General features: G+C 35.8%; 2 long non-coding RNA genes across 2 annotated transcripts; both read left to right on the forward strand.

Annotated features, from left to right (window-relative positions):
* Nucleotides 1-5,976: 5,976 nt before the first annotated feature.
* On the forward strand, nt 5,977-8,286 carry LOC145219224 (uncharacterized). The gene is made up of 2 exons (XR_013857894.1): nt 5,977-7,394; nt 7,555-8,286. It is a non-coding gene; the product is annotated as an uncharacterized LOC145219224 (long non-coding RNA).
* Nucleotides 8,287-13,433: 5,147 nt separating this feature from the next.
* LOC145217747 (uncharacterized) lies at nt 13,434-15,736 on the forward strand. Its single transcript, XR_013857473.1, has 2 exons — nt 13,434-14,845; nt 15,004-15,736. It is a non-coding gene; the product is annotated as an uncharacterized LOC145217747 (long non-coding RNA).
* The last annotated feature ends 1,380 nt before the right edge of the window (nt 15,737-17,116 follow it).

The raw sequence follows: 17,116 nt of genomic DNA on the forward strand, positions 1-17,116 counted from the left end.
TCGACTTGAAAAGTTACAAGTTTTGACAAAAATGCTCAGTTTTTGCTGAAAATCACTTTTTGCACAGGGCGATACAGAAGTCCGATTGGGCTGTAACTTTGCATATGCGTTTTGCCAACGAGGCAAACATCACCTGCAAAGGGGCGTCAAATTCGGTTCAGCGGTTCGTGAGTTATCGACTTGAAAAGTTACAAGTTTTGACAAAAATGCTCCGTTTTTGCTGAAAATCACTTTTTGCACAGGGCGATACAGAAGTCCGATTGGGCTGTAACTTTGCATATGCGTTTTGCCAACGAGGCAAACATCACCTGCAAAGGGGCGTCAAATTCGGTTCAGCGGTTCGTGAGTTATCGACTTGAAAAGTTACAAGTTTTGACAAAAATGCTCAGTTTTTGCTGAAAATCACTTTTTGCACAGGGCGATACAGAAGTCCGATTGGGCTGTAACTTTGCATATGCGTTTTGCCAACGAGGCAAACATCACCTGCAAAGGGGCGTCAAATTCGGTTCAGCGGTTCGTGAGTTATCGACTTGAAAAGTTACAAGTTTTGACAAAAATGCTCAGTTTTTGCTGAAAATCACTTTTTGCACAGGGCGACACAGAAGTCCGATTGGGCTGTAACTTTGCATATGCGTTTTGCCAACGAGGCAAACATCACCTGCAAAGGGGCGTCAAATTCGGTTCAGCGGTTCGTGAGTTATCGACTTGAAAAGTTACAAGTTTTGACAAAAATGCTCAGTTTTTGCTGAAAATCACTTTTTGCACAGGGCGATACAGAAGTCCGATTGGGCTGTAACTTTGCATATGCGTTTTGCCAACGAGGCAAACATCACCTGCAAAGGGGCGTCAAATTCGGTTCAGCGGTTCGTGAGTTATCGACTTGAAAAGTTACAAGTTTTGACAAAAATGCTCAGTTTTTGCTGAAAATCACTTTTTGCACAGGGCGACACAGAAGTCCGATTGGGCTGTAACTTTGCATATGCGTTTTGCCAACGAGGCAAACATCACCTGCAAAGGGGCGTCAAATTCGGTTCAGCGGTTCGTGAGTTATCGACTTGAAAAGTTACAAGTTTTGACAAAAATGCTCAGTTTTTGCTGAAAATCACTTTTTGCACAGGGCGATACAGAAGTCCGATTGGGCTGTAACTTTGCATATGCGTTTTGCCAACGAGGCAAACATCACCTGCAAAGGGGCGTCAAATTCGGTTCAGCGGTTCGTGAGTTATCGACTTGAAAAGTTACAAGTTTTGACAAAAATGCTCAGTTTTTGCTGAAAATCACTTTTTGCACAGGGCGATACAGAAGTCCGATAGGGCTGTAACTTTGCATATGCGTTTTGCCAACGAGGCAAACATCACCTGCAAAGGGGCGTCAAATTCGGTTCAGCGGTTCGTGAGTTATCGACTTGAAAAGTTACAAGTTTTGACAAAAATGCTCAGTTTTTGCTGAAAATCACTTTTTGCACAGGGCGATACAGAAGTCCGATTGGGCTGTAACTTTGCATATGCGTTTTGCCAACGAGGCAAACATCACCTGCAAAGGGGCGTCAAATTCGGTTCAGCGGTTCGTGAGTTATCGACTTGAAAAGTTACAAGTTTTGACAAAAATGCTCAGTTTTTGCTGAAAATCACTTTTTGCACAGGGCGATACAGCAGTCCGATTGGGCTGTAACTTTGCATATGCGTTTTGCCAACGAGGCAAACATCACCTGCAAAGGGGCGTCAAATTCGGTTGAGTGGTTCGTGAGTTATCGACTTGAAAAGTTACAAGTTTTGACAAAAATGCTCAGTTTTTGCTGAAAATCACTTTTTGCACACGGCGATACAGAAGTCCGATTGGGCTCTAACTTTGCATATGCGTTTTGCCAACGAGGCAAACATCACCTGCAAAGGGGCGTCAAATTCGGTTGAGTGGTTCGTGAGTTATCGACTTGAAAAGTTACAAGTTTTGACAAAAATGCTCAGTTTTTGCTGAAAAACACTTTTTGCACAGGGCGATACAGAAGTCCGATTGGGCTCTAACTTTGCATATGCGTTTTGCCAACGAGGCCAACATCACCTGCAAAGGGGCGTCAAATTCGGTTCAGTGGTTCGTGAGTTATCGACTTGAAAAGTTACAAGTTTTGACAAATTGTCACAACCCCGTCTTAGAAAAATAGAGTGATGAAATGGAAGAAGTAAGCTTCTTTAGCATCAATATAGATCAATTTACATTAAAAACCTTCATATGCCATTTTGTTTGGCTAATACATTACATTAAATTGGATTATTTTATGTTTAGATATATTTTTGGATGTTTTGTTTTTCCATCTAAATGATTGTAGATATATTTTAAGGTCAAACTGGATTATTTCATTCAAACCAAAGTGGCAGCCCTGCTTGATTTCAATTAGTCAGCTTCTATTGCAAACCATACTAAGAAGCAACAGGACTAAATCCATGTATAATTATAAAAAATACTTCCCGAACACAAGCAAATTAGGTCTTAAAATTGTAAAATTTCGTGCAATATTTCGTGCTTATGACTTTAATAAGGCATTTGTTAAATCTTGAAAAATTGCAAGCAGCAAAGGTAAGTGTGTTTTTTTACGATTTTTGAACTTTCATTGTCTGCCAGGCAGTCTGACGAGCTCTAACAGGGCGAAAGAGTTCAATCACTTTTTTTTAGTCAATTTGTTTATTATTTAAACATGTCTAAGCTCTGTTGTGTGTCACATTGTGATATCTGAATGCCATATTTGACAATATGAATGTTACTTGCAAAAAAGAGGAGCTCATCTGAGTTTCCAAACAATAAAATACTTTTTAGATTGGACCAACACATTTAGCTGTTTGAAAACAGTGGATTCATGAATTCCTAGCTGCCAGACACTGTTACAACTTAGTATTTGTTTTGTTTTAACCAGCTGATTTCGCCATATTCAAATGAAAATTGTTCATGTTTTTTGGTTTATTTCTTAGGAGAAAGCCACCAACATTTAAAGATTGGAAACCTATTAGCAGTAAACAATATTAAGAAAGTATTAAGCAACTACCAGCACAAAAGAAAGCGGTTCAATACTGGTTCTTAACAGACTTGGAGGAGTAAAACATTTGTTTTGTTTGGTATTTTAATTAACTTCTTAGTTATCCTTTTTTTGGGATCCATCTTTGCTTATACAGTTTATCACCTTGCTTTTTATTTCATTTTTGTAACTGACTCGACACAATGTTTAAACTGATCATATTTAGATCTGATTGATTCAACAACAAGCAACAGAAGTATCTGTAAAATAGTAAAAAATGACACAGTATTACCATTGTATATTTTTGTTACAAAATATTGGTCAGAAAACAACCAGCCACTCTTGTGATTGTTTTAATTAATTAAAAGTTTTTGCTAATCGGTTGTTTAAAAGGTTACAAGAAAAAAACAAAAATAATCCTTAAAGGTTGCTGAATTTGTCAAACACAACCTTAAAAAATCCTAACCTAATAGTTTTGTATTCTAGTTCGAGAAGAGCACTGCTTCATTACAGGAATAAAATTGGTCAAAAAAAGTTAGATGAATCCAGGAAGACCATTAAATATTTTCCATTTTTTAAGCTTTAAAAGCAATTCTAGTGATGCTGCTAATCATTCATAATATCATTTTATTTTAGACAGTCTTCTTGAGCTATGTAGCCAATGTGGAAATTGTGATTAGAAAATAGGTAAGTTTTTTTTTTGTTTTAGACAGCATGACCCACTTTACACATAATTAATTTTGATATAGTGCACAAAATGGTAAAACAATGGTAAAAGCATAATTTTTTTATCACGTGTACATAAAAACTGTGTGCTTATCTACATGTAAAACTTTTGTGGACAGATTGGAAGTGACAGTTGCAGACATTGGTATCACATCAAATTTGTGGGAATCAACACCTCTGAGCTTGGAATAATTCAGTCTTGGCAATGTCCTGTTTGCTTAAAATTTGTGATGTTATGGGTCCCCTTTCCTAAAGGAGGCACATTTTGATTTTACTCAATTTGTGTTTTTTTCCCTGAAGTTTTTTCGCAGCAGATGGTGGATATGGTCATGTAGATAGCCATTTGTCTTGACAGCTCCAGTATTTAACCCACAGGCTATCAAAGTTTAAAAACATCTCTCATAATCTGACGCACCACAAATAACGAGTTTCTGTGATGTTATAGGGATAGTGTTACTTGCATTCATTTGGGCTGGTTATTTTTTGAAGTTTTAACAGCCTTAAACAATCACCAATTGGGGATTAATTTTAAAGGACTGTTGATTGTGGTTTGATATTTTATTTTTTTCCACATAGCAACCCGTTACTAACCTGCTACCCCTTAAGATGGGTGTTTTTTATTATTTTGACATGTCAATTGTTGTGTTTTACCCGATGCTCTCACTCACTATTTCCCTCTTCTTTTCTTATTTATTTATAATGCATTGTCACATGAGTATTAATCGATACACTGACAGCTAGAGAATATGGTGTGCTTGCTTAGATTTTTAAGTTCTTTATCACATCTAGTCTTTATATTAGGCATTCATAAATTTGTTGTTTTTTGTTTAATAATAAAAGTTGTCTGAAGTATTTTTTCATGCTTTATGATTACTCAAGACGTTTTTGTAACAACAATATTGCCTTAACATTTTAATTAAGTTCCTGAATATAATTGTAGTCCTGGGATCGTTGGCGCATTTTCTCCATCTATCTTCATCCTCTGCCAGTCCCATGCATTTCACCCCTGAACATTGCCAAAGCCAGTTCGTTCTGGGTCTCCTGTGTCTTCTCATGACCTTTAACAGTGATGTGCATGATTCCATGTTACATGGCCGAACCCTTGAAACTTTCGTCTTCATGTCACATCTTCATTGAGACTGCTTCCAGTTGCTCCCCTTCCATTGTAATGTCTATGTCGCTCTCTTTATCATTTTGCCTTGACCTTACCATGATCTTGCTTTTGTCACTTCTTATCTCCATTCCATACCTTCTCATTGTACTGTCCAATGTCAGTAAGTTGCTTACCACTCTGCAATGAATTTGTCCCGCCATCACTGACACTGTTTGCTCAAAATCTTCCATTGGTTCCCTCATTATGTGCTCTAATAATATGTTGAACAAGATAAGCGACAGCATACACTCTTGACATACTGCAACCAAAGTGCACTTCTGTGGGTTGTCACTGCATTTCTGGCCGTATTATAAAGTGCTTTGATCAGAAAGATCCGGTGGAGACTGATACCATGTTTCACCTTCCTACTCTACAGAGCTTTTCTCCAAACTCTGCAGGAAGTTCTTGATGTTGGTCTAAATTTTTCACCTAGTATTCGAACTGTTAGGTTTTGCTTGGTCGTCCACAGAAACTGGCTTGTTCTTCAGAAAGAAGTTTCTATCGTATTTATTCATGATCTCTTGTGTTTTCCAGGGTGCTTTCTGGTTCTATAGCTATTTCCAAAGTTTCCATTGTGGTCGCATTCACGATTTTAGAGAACTCAGATGTTAGTTCTGGCAACAATGCTTAAAATCTGCCTTTCATCTTTATTTTAAACCCCTCTCTGCAGCTTGGCTCTTTCAGACGACAAAGCAAAAACACTGTTTTTTTCGAAAATTATAAATCAGTGACAAGGCGTCATTTAATCATTGACAGGACGCCAGTGAATCAGTGACAGGGTGTCAAAATCAATGACAGGGCGTCAGTGAATCTGTGACAGGGTGTCAATAAATCAGTGACAGGGTGTCAATAAATCAGTGACAGGGTGTCAGTAAATCTGTGACAGGGTGTCAGTTTGTACCTGACACCCTATCATTGACAGGCGATAGGTGACAGCCTGTCACTAAATTGTCACAACCCCGTCTCAGAAAAATAGAGTGATGAAATGGAAGAAGTAAGCTTCTTTAGCATCAATATAGATCAATTTATATTAAAAACCTTCATATGCCATTTTGTTTGGTTAATACATTACATTAAATTGGATTATTTTATGTTTAGATATATTTTTGGATGTTTTGTTTTTCCATCTAAATGATTCTAGATATATTTTAAGGTCAAACTGGATTATTTCATTCAAACCAAAGTGGCAGCCCTGCTTGATTTCAATTAGTCAGCTTCTATTGCAAACCATACTAAGAAGCAACAGGACTAAATCCATGTATAATTATAAAAAATACTTCCCGAACACAAGCAAATTAGGTCTTAAAATTGTAAAATTTCGTGCAATATTTCGTGCTTATGACTTTAATAAGGCATTTGTTAAATCTTGAAAAATTGCAAGCAGCAAAGGTAAGTGTGTTTTTTTACGATTTTTGAACTTTCATTGTCTGCCAGGCAGTCTGACGAGCTCTAACAGGGCGAAAGAGTTCAATCACTTTTTTTTAGTCAATTTGTTTATTATTTAAACATGTCTAAGCTCTGTTGTGTGTCACATTGTGATATCTGAATGCCATATTTGACAATATGAATGTTACTTGCAAAAAAGAGGAGCTCATCTGAGTTTCCAAACAATAAAATACTTTTTAGATTGGACCAACACATTTAGCTGTTTGAAAACAGTGGATTCATGAAATTCCTAGCTGCCAGACACTGTTACAACTTAGTATTTGTTTTGTTTTAACCAGCTGATTTCGCCATATTCAAATGAAAATTGTTCATGTTTTTTGGTTTATTTCTTAGGAGAAAGCCACCAACATTTAAAGATTGGAAACCTATTAGCAGTAAACAATATTAAGAAAGTATTAAGCAACTACCAGCACAAAAGAAAGCGGTTCAATACTGGTTCTTAACAGACTTGGAGGAGTAAAACATTTGTTTTGTTTGGTATTTTAATTAATTTCTTAGTTATCCTTTTTTTGGGATCCATCTTTGCTTATACAGTTTATCACCTTGCTTTTTATTTCATTTTTGTAACTGACTCGACACAATGTTTAAACTGATCATATTTAGATCTGATTGATTCAACAACAAGCAACAGAAGTATCTGTAAAATAGTAAAAAATGACACAGTATTACCATTGTATATTTTTGTTACAAAATATTGGTCAGAAAACAACCAGCCACTCTTGTGATTGTTTTAATTAATTAAAAGTTTTTGCTAATCGGTTGTTTAAAAGGTTACAAGAAAAAAACAAAAATAATCCTTAAAGGTTGCTGAATTTGTCAAACACAACCTTAAAAAATCCTAACCTAATAGTTTTGTATTCTAGTTCGAGAAGAGCACTGCTTCATTACAGGAATAAAATTGGTCAAAAAAAAGTTAGATGAATCCAGGAAGACCATTAAATATTTTCCATTTTTTAAGCTTTAAAAGCAATTCTAGTGATGCTGCTAATCATTCATAATATCATTTTATTTTAGACAGTCTTCTTGAGCTATGTAGCCAATGTGGAAATTGTGATTAGAAAATAGGTAAGTTTTTGTTTTTTGTTTTAGACAGCATGACCCACTTTACACATAATTAATTTTGATATAGTGCACAAAATGGTAAAACAATGGTAAAAGCATAATTTTTTTATCACGTGTACATAAAAACTGTGTGCTTATCTACATGTAAAACTTTTGTGGACAGATTGGAAGTGACAGTTGCAGACATTGGTATCACATCAAATGTGTGGGAATCAACACCTCTGAGCTTGGAATAATTCAGTCTTGGCAATGTCCTGTTTGCTTAAAATTTGTGATGTTATGGGTCCCCTTTCCTAAAGGAGGCACATTTTGATTTTACTCAATTTGTGTTTTTTTCCCTGAAGTTTTTTCGCAGCAGATGGTGGATATGGTCATGTAGATAGCCATTTGTCTTGACAGCTCCAGTATTTAACCCACAGGCTATCAAAGTTTAAAAACATCTCTCATAATCTGACGCACCACAAATAACGAGTTTCTGTGATGTTATAGGGATAGTGTTACTTGCATTCATTTGGGCTGGTTATTTTTTGAAGTTTTAACAGCCTTAAACAATCACCAATTGGGGATTAATTTTAAAGGACTGTTGATTGTGGTTTGATATTTTATTATTTTGCACATAGCAACCCGTTACTAACCTGCTAGCCCTTAAGATGGGTGATTTTTTTATTTTGACATGTCAATTGTTGTGTTTTACCCGATGCTCTCACTCACTATTTCCCTCTTCTTTACTTATTTATTTATAATGCATTGTCACATGAGTATTAATCGATACACTGACAGCTAGAGAATATGGTGTGCTTGCTTAGATTTTTAAGTTCTTTATCACATCTAGTCTTTATATTAGGCATTCATAAATTTGTTGTTTTTTGTTTAATAATAAAAGTTGTCTGAAGTATTTTTTCATGCTTTATGATTACTCAAGATGTTTTTGTAACAACAATATTGCCTTAACATTTTAATTAAGTTCCTGAATATAATTGTAGTCCTGGGATCGTTGGCGCATTTTCTCCATCTATCTTCATCCTCTGCCAGTCCCATGCATTTCACCCCTGAACATTGCCAAAGCCAGTTCGTTCTGGGTCTCCTGTGTCTTCTCATGACCTTTAACAGTGCTGTGCATGATTCCATGTTACATGGCCGAACCCTTGAAACTTTCGTCTTCATGTCACATCTTCATTGAGACTGCTTCCAGTTGCTCCCCTTCCATTGTAATGTCTATGTCGCTCTCTTTATCATTTTGCCTTGACCTTACCATGATCTTGCTTTTGTCACTTCTTATCTCCATTCCATACCTTCTCATTGTACTGTCCAATGTCAGTAAGTTGCTTACCACTCTGCAATGAATTTGTCCCGCCATCACTGACACTGTTTGCTCAAAATCTTCCATTGGTTCCCTCATTATGTGCTCTAATAATATGTTGAACAAGATAAGCGACAGCATACACTCTTGACATACTGCAACCAAAGTGCACTTCTGTGGGTTGTCACTGCATTTCTGGCCGTATTATAAAGTGCTTTGATCAGAAAGATCCGGTGGAGACTGATACCATGTTTCACCTTCCTACTCTACAGAGCTTTTCTCCAAACTCTGCAGGAAGTTCTTGATGTTGGTCTAAATTTTTCACCTAGTATTCGAACTGTTAGGTTTTGCTTGGTCGTCCACAGAAACTGGCTTGTTCTTCAGAAAGAAGTTTCTATCGTATTTATTCATGATCTCTTGTGTTTTCCAGGGTGCTTTCTGGTTCTATAGCTATTTCCAAAGTTTCCATTGTGGTCGCATTCACGATTTTAGAGAACTCAGATGTTAGTTCTGGCAACAATGCTTAAAATCTGCCTTTCATCTTTATTTTAAACCCCTCTCTGCAGCTTGGCTCTTTCAGACGACAAAGCAAAAACACTGTTTTTTTCGAAAATTATAAATCAGTGACAAGGCGTCATTTAATCATTGACAGGACGCCAGTGAATCAGTGACAGGGTGTCAAAATCAATGACAGGGCGTCAGTGAATCTGTGACAGGGTGTCAGTAAATCTGTGACAGGGCGTCATCGAATCAGTGACAGGGTGTCAATAAATCTGTGACAGGGTGTCAGTAAATCTGTGACAGGGTGTCAGTTTGTACCTGACACCCTATCATTGACAGGCGATAGGTGACAGCCTGTCACTAAATTGTCACAACCCCGTCTCAGAAAAATAGAGTGATGAAATGGAAGAAGTAAGCTTCTTTAGCATCAATATAGATCAATTTACATTAAAAACCTTCATATGCCATTTTGTTTGGCTAATACATTACATTAAATTGGATTATTTTATGTTTAGATATATTTTTGGATGTTTTGTTTTTCCATCTAAATGATTCTAGATATATTTTAAGGTCAAACTGGATTATTTCATTCAAACCAAAGTGGCAGCCCTGCTTGATTTCAATTAGTCAGCTTCTATTGCAAACCATACTAAGAAGCAACAGGACTAAATCCATGTATAATTATAAAAAATACTTCCCGAACACAAGCAAATTAGGTCTTAAAATTGTAAAATTTCGTGCAATATTTCGTGCTTATGACTTTAATAAGGCATTTGTTAAATCTTGAAAAATTGCAAGCAGCAAAGGTAAGTGTGTTTTTTTACGATTTTTGAACTTTCATTGTCTGCCAGGCAGTCTGACGAGCTCTAACAGGGCGAAAGAGTTCAATCACTTTTTTTTAGTCAATTTGTTTATTATTTAAACATGTCTAAGCTCTGTTGTGTGTCACATTGTGATATCTGAATGCCATATTTGACAATATGAATGTTACTTGCAAAAAAGAGGAGCTCATCTGAGTTTCCAAACAATAAAATACTTTTTAGATTGGACCAACACATTTAGCTGTTTGAAAACAGTGGATTCATGAAATTCCTAGCTGCCAGACACTGTTACAACTTAGTATTTGTTTTGTTTTAACCAGCTGATTTCGCCATATTCAAATGAAAATTGTTCATGTTTTTTGGTTTATTTCTTAGGAGAAAGCCACCAACATTTAAAGATTGGAAACCTATTAGCAGTAAACAATATTAAGAAAGTATTAAGCAACTACCAGCACAAAAGAAAGCGGTTCAATACTGGTTCTTAACAGACTTGGAGGAGTAAAACATTTGTTTTGTTTGGTATTTTAATTAATTTCTTAGTTATCCTTTTTTTGGGATCCATCTTTGCTTATACAGTTTATCACCTTGCTTTTTATTTCATTTTTGTAACTGACTCGACACAATGTTTAAACTGATCATATTTAGATCTGATTGATTCAACAACAAGCAACAGAAGTATCTGTAAAATAGTAAAAAATGACACAGTATTACCATTGTATATTTTTGTTACAAAATATTGGTCAGAAAACAACCAGCCACTCTTGTGATTGTTTTAATTAATTAAAAGTTTTTGCTAATCGGTTGTTTAAAAGGTTACAAGAAAAAAACAAAAATAATCCTTAAAGGTTGCTGAATTTGTCAAACACAACCTTAAAAAATCCTAACCTAATAGTTTTGTATTCTAGTTCGAGAAGAGCACTGCTTCATTACAGGAATAAAATTGGTCAAAAAAAGTTAGATGAATCCAGGAAGACCATTAAATATTTTCCATTTTTTAAGCTTTAAAAGCAATTCTAGTGATGCTGCTAATCATTCATAATATCATTTTATTTTAGACAGTCTTCTTGAGCTATGTAGCCAATGTGGAAATTGTGATTAGAAAATAGGTAAGTTTTTGTTTTTTGTTTTAGACAGCATGACCCACTTTACACATAATTAATTTTGATATAGTGCACAAAATGGTAAAACAATGGTAAAAGCATAATTTTTTTATCACGTGTACATAAAAACTGTGTGCTTATCTACATGTAAAACTTTTGTGGACAGATTGGAAGTGACAGTTGCAGACATTGGTATCACATTAAATGTGTGGGAATCAACACCTCTGAGCTTGGAATAATTCAGTCTTGGCAATGTCCTGTTTGCTTAAAATTTGTGATGTTATGGGTCCCCTTTCCTAAAGGAGGCACATTTTGATTTTACTCAATTTGTGTTTTTTTCCCTGAAGTTTTTTCGCAGCAGATGGTGGATATGGTCATGTAGATAGCCATTTGTCTTGACAGCTCCAGTATTTAACCCACAGGCTATCAAAGTTTAAAAACATCTCTCATAATCTGACGCACCACAAATAACGAGTTTCTGTGATGTTATAGGGATAGTGTTACTTGCATTCATTTGGGCTGGTTATTTTTTGAAGTTTTAACAGCCTTAAACAATCACCAATTGGGGATTAATTTTAAAGGACTGTTGATTGTGGTTTGATATTTTATTTTTTTCCACATAGCAACCCGTTACTAACCTGCTACCCCTTAAGATGGGTGTTTTTTATTATTTTGACATGTCAATTGTTGTGTTTTACCCGATGCTCTCACTCACTATTTCCCTCTTCTTTTCTTATTTATTTATAATGCATTGTCACATGAGTATTAATCGATACACTGACAGCTAGAGAATATGGTGTGCTTGCTTAGATTTTTAAGTTCTTTATCACATCTAGTCTTTATATTAGGCATTCATAAATTTGTTGTTTTTTGTTTAATAATAAAAGTTGTCTGAAGTATTTTTTCATGCTTTATGATTACTCAAGATGTTTTTGTAACAACAATATTGCCTTAACATTTTAATTAAGTTCCTGAATATAATTGTAGTCCTGGGATCGTTGGCGCATTTTCTCCATCTATCTTCATCCTCTGCCAGTCCCATGCATTTCACCCCTGAACATTGCCAAAGCCAGTTCGTTCTGGGTCTCCTGTGTCTTCTCATGACCTTTAACAGTGCTGTGCATGATTCCATGTTACATGGCCGAACCCTTGAAACTTTCGTCTTCATGTCACATCTTCATTGAGACTGCTTCCAGTTGTTCCCCTTCCATTGTAATTTCTATGTCGCTCTCTTTATCATTTTGCCTTGACCTTACCATGATCTTGCTTTTGTCACTTCTTATCTCCATTCCATACCTTCTCATTGTACTGTCCAATGTCAGTAAGTTGCTTACCACTCTGCAATGAATTTGTCCCGCCATCACTGACACTGTTTGCTCAAAATCTTCCATTGGTTCCCTCATTATGTGCTCTAATAATATGTTGAACAAGATAAGCGACAGCATACACTCTTGACATACTGCAACCAAAGTGCACTTCTGTGGGTTGTCACTGCATTTCTGGCCGTATTATAAAGTGCTTTGATCAGAAAGATCCGGTGGAGACTGATACCATGTTTCACCTTCCTACTCTACAGAGCTTTTCTCCAAACTCTGCAGGAAGTTCTTGATGTTGGTCTAAATTTTTCACCTAGTATTCGAACTGTTAGGTTTTGCTTGGTCGTCCACAGAAACTGGCTTGTTCTTCAGAAAGAAGTTTCTATCGTATTTATTCATGATCTCTTGTGTTTTCCAGGGTGCTTTCTGGTTCTATAGCTATTTCCAAAGTTTCCATTGTGGTCGCATTCACGATTTTAGAGAACTCAGATGTTAGTTCTGGCAACAATGCTTAAAATCTGCCTTTCATCTTTATTTTAAACCCCTCTCTGCAACTTGGCTCTTTCAGACGACAAAGCAAAAACACTGTTTTTTTCGAAAATTATAAATCAGTGACAAGGCGTCATTTAATCATTGACAGGACGCCAGTGAATCAGTGACAGGGTGTCAAAATCAATGACAGGGCGTCAGTGAATCTGTGACAGGGTGTCAGTAAATCTGTGACAGGGCGTCATCGAATCAGTGACAGGGTGTCAATAAATCTGTGACAGGGTGTCAGTAAATCTGTGACAGGGTGTCAGTTTGTACCTGACACCCTATCATTGACAGGCGATAGGTGACAGCCTGTCACTAAATTGTCACAACCCCGTCTCAGAAAAATAGAGTGATGAAATGGAAGAAGTAAGCTTCTTTAGCATCAATATAGATCAATTTATATTAAAAACCTTCATATGCCATTTTGTTTGGTTAATACATTACATTAAATTGGATTATTTTATGTTTAGATATATTTTTGGATGTTTTGTTTTTCCATCTAAATGATTCTAGATATATTTTAAGGTCAAACTGGATTATTTCATTCAAACCAAAGTGGCAGCCCTGCTTGATTTCAATTAGTCAGCTTCTATTGCAAACCATACTAAGAAGCAACATGACTAAATCCATGTATAATTATAAAAAATACTTCCCGAACACAAGCAAATTAGGTCTTAAAATTGTAAAATTTCGTGCAATATTTCGTGCTTATGACTTTAATAAGGCATTTGTTAAATCTTGAAAAATTGCAAGCAGCAAAGGTAAGTGTGTTTTTTTACGATTTTTGAACTTTCATTGTCTGCCAGGCAGTCTGACGAGCTCTAACAGGGCGAAAGAGTTCAATCACTTTTTTTTAGTCAATTTGTTTATTATTTAAACATGTCTAAGCTCTGTTGTGTGTCACATTGTGATATCTGAATGCCATATTTGACAATATGAATGTTACTTGCAAAAAAGAGGAGCTCATCTGAGTTTCCAAACAATAAAATACTTTTTAGATTGGACCAACACATTTAGCTGTTTGAAAACAGTGGATTCATGAAATTCCTAGCTGCCAGACACTGTTACAACTTAGTATTTGTTTTGTTTTAACCAGCTGATTTCGCCATATTCAAATGAAAATTGTTCATGTTTTTTGGTTTATTTCGTAGGAGAAAGCCACCAACATTTAAAGATTGGAAACCTATTAGCAGTAAACAATATTAAGAAAGTATTAAGCAACTACCAGCACAAAAGAAAGCGGTTCAATACTGGTTCTTAACAGACTTGGAGGAGTAAAACATTTGTTTTGTTTGGTATTTTAATTAATTTCTTAGTTATCCTTTTTTTGGGATCCATCTTTGCTTATACAGTTTATCACCTTGCTTTTTATTTCATTTTTGTAACTGACTCGACACAATGTTTAAACTGATCATATTTAGATCTGATTGATTCAACAACAAGCAACAGAAGTATCTGTAAAATAGTAAAAAATGACACAGTATTACCATTGTATATTTTTGTTACAAAATATTGGTCAGAAAACAACCAGCCACTCTTGTGATTGTTTTAATTAATTAAAAGTTTTTGCTAATCGGTTGTTTAAAAGGTTACAAGAAAAAAACAAAAATAATCCTTAAAGGTTGCTGAATTTGTCAAACACAACCTTAAAAAATCCTAACCTAATAGTTTTGTATTCTAGTTCGAGAAGAGCACTGCTTCATTACAGGAATAAAATTGGTCAAAAAAAGTTAGATGAATCCAGGAAGACCATTAAATATTTTCCATTTTTTAAGCTTTAAAAGCAATTCTAGTGATGCTGCTAATCATTCATAATATCATTTTATTTTAGACAGTCTTCTTGAGCTATGTAGCCAATGTGGAAATTGTGATTAGAAAATAGGTAAGTTTTTTTTTTGTTTTAGACAGCATGACCCACTTTACACATAATTAATTTTGATATAGTGCACAAAATGGTAAAACAATGGTAAAAGCATAATTTTTTTATCACGTGTACATAAAAACTGTGTGCTTATCTACATGTAAAACTTTTGTGAACAGATTGGAAGTGACAGTTGCAGACATTGGTATCACATCAAATGTGTGGGAATCAACACCTCTGAGCTTGGAATAATTCAGTCTTGGCAATGTCCTGTTTGCTTAAAATTTGTGATGTTATGGGTCCCCTTTCCTAAAGGAGGCACATTTTGATTTTACTCAATTTGTGTTTTTTTCCCTGAAGTTTTTTCGCAGCAGATGGTGGATATGGTCATGTAGATAGCCATTTGTCTTGACAGCTCCAGTATTTAACCCACAGGCTATCAAAGTTTAAAAACATCTCTCATAATCTGACGCACCACAAATAACGAGTTTCTGTGATGTTATAGGGATAGTGTTACTTGCATTCATTTGGGCTGGTTATTTTTTGAAGTTTTAACAGCCTTAAACAATCACCAATTGGGGATTAATTTTAAAGGACTGTTGATTGTGGTTTGATATTTTATTTTTTTCCACATAGCAACCCGTTACTAACCTGCTACCCCTTAAGATGGGTGTTTTTTATTATTTTGACATGTCAATTGTTGTGTTTTACCCGATGCTCTCACTCACTATTTCCCTCTTCTTTTCTTATTTATTTATAATGCATTGTCACATGAGTATTAATCGATACACTGACAGCTAGAGAATATGGTGTGCTTGCTTAGATTTTTAAGTTCTTTATCACATCTAGTCTTTATATTAGGCATTCATAAATTTGTTGTTTTTTGTTTAATAATAAAAGTTGTCTGAAGTATTTTTTCATGCTTTATGATTACTCAAGATGTTTTTGTAACAACAATATTGCCTTAACATTTTAATTAAGTTCCTGAATATAATTGTAGTCCTGGGATCGTTGGCGCATTTTCTCCATCTATCTTCATCCTCTGCCAGTCCCATGCATTTCACCCCTGAACATTGCCAAAGCCAGTTCGTTCTGGGTCTCCTGTGTCTTCTCATGACCTTTAACAGTGCTGTGCATGATTCCATGTTACATGGCCGAACCCTTGAAACTTTCGTCTTCATGTCACATCTTCATTGAGACTGCTTCCAGTTGTTCCCCTTCCATTGTAATTTCTATGTCGCTCTCTTTATCATTTTGCCTTGACCTTACCATGATCTTGCTTTTGTCACTTCTTATCTCCATTCCATACCTTCTCATTGTACTGTCCAATGTCAGTAAGTTGCTTACCACTCTGCAATGAATTTGTCCCGCCATCACTGACACTGTTTGCTCAAAATCTTCCATTGGTTCCATCATTATGTGCTCTAATAATATGTTGAACAAGATAAGCGACAGCATACACTCTTGACATACTGCAACCAAAGTGCACTTCTGTGGGTTGTCACTGCATTTCTGGCCGTATTATAAAGTGCTTTGATCAGAAAGATCCGGTGGAGACTGATACCATGTTTCACCTTCCTACTCTACAGAGCTTTTCTCCAAACTCTGCAGGAAGTTCTTGATGTTGGTCTAAATTTTTCACCTAGTATTCGAACTGTTAGGTTTTGCTTGGTCGTCCACAGAAACTGGCTTGTTCTTCAGAAAGAAGTTTCTATCGTATTTATTCACGATCTCTTGTGTTTTCCAGGGTGCTTTCTGGTTCTATAGCTATTTCCAAAGTTTCCATTGTGGTCGCATTCACGATTTTAGAGAACTCAGATGTTAGTTCTGGCAACAATGCTTAAAATCTGCCTTTCATCTTTATTTTAAACCCCTCTCTGCAACTTGGCTCTTTCAGACGACAAAGCAAAAACACTGTTTTTTTCGAAAATTATAAATCAGTGACAAGGCGTCATTTAATCATTGACAGGACGCCAGTGAATCAGTGACAGGGTGTCAAAATCAATGACAGGGCGTCAGTGAATCTGTGACAGGGTGTCAGTAAATCTGTGACAGGGCGTCATCGAATCAGTGACAGGGTGTCAATAAATCTGTGACAGGGTGTCAGTAAATCTGTGACAGGGTGTCAGTTTGTACCTGACACCCTATCATTGACAGGCGATAGGTGACAGCCTGTCACTAAATTGTCACAACCCCGTCTCAGAAAAATAGAGTGATGAAATGGAAGAAGTAAGCTTCTTTAGCATCAATATAGATCAATTTATATTAAAAACCTTCATATGCCATTTTGTT

Source organism: Phallusia mammillata, chromosome 3, assembly GCF_965637545.1.
Source record: "Phallusia mammillata chromosome 3, kaPhaMamm4.hap1.1, whole genome shotgun sequence".
In the NCBI taxonomy this organism is placed as follows: Eukaryota; Metazoa; Chordata; class Ascidiacea; order Phlebobranchia; family Ascidiidae; genus Phallusia; species Phallusia mammillata.